Here is a 623-nt window from a genome sequence, read left to right on the forward strand (position 1 = left end):
TATCTCATCTCAACTTCAAGACACTCAATGAACTGTCTAGAAATGATCTGGTCACCGGTCTTCCTCAACACTCGTTTGCAAAGGAATCTCTTTGCGTAACTTGTGAAAAAGGAAAACAAACAAGAGCTAGTTTCAAGTCAAAACAAATCTCTTCTGTGACTGCACCTCTTCAACTATTGCATATGGATCTCTTTGGTCCAGTCAACGTGCWATCCCTAGCTGGAAAGAAGTTTACACTCGTCATTGTTGATGAGTATGCCAGGTACACTTGGGTATTTTTTCTAAGATCCAAGGACGAAGCACCTGACGAAATTATTTCGTTCATCAAGAAAATAGAAGTACTAAATAATGTTAAAGTACGATCTATCCGAAGTGACCATGGCACTGAATTCAAAAACAGCACTATGGATAACTTCTTTGATGACAAGGGAATTTCTCACAATTTTTCCTCTGTGAGAACTCCTCAACAAAACGGGGTCGCTGAAAGAAGAAATCGAACAATCATTGAGGCTGCTCAATCTATGCTCAGCGAATCTCGTCTTCCAACTCAATTCTGGGCTGAAGCTGTCAATACATCTTGTTTCACTCAAAACCGATCGCTGATCGTGAAAAGATTCAAGAAG

Source organism: Cynara cardunculus (assembly GCF_001531365.2).
Source record: "Cynara cardunculus var. scolymus isolate 2C chromosome LG 5, CcrdV1, whole genome shotgun sequence".
In the NCBI taxonomy this organism is placed as follows: domain Eukaryota; kingdom Viridiplantae; phylum Streptophyta; class Magnoliopsida; order Asterales; family Asteraceae; genus Cynara; species Cynara cardunculus.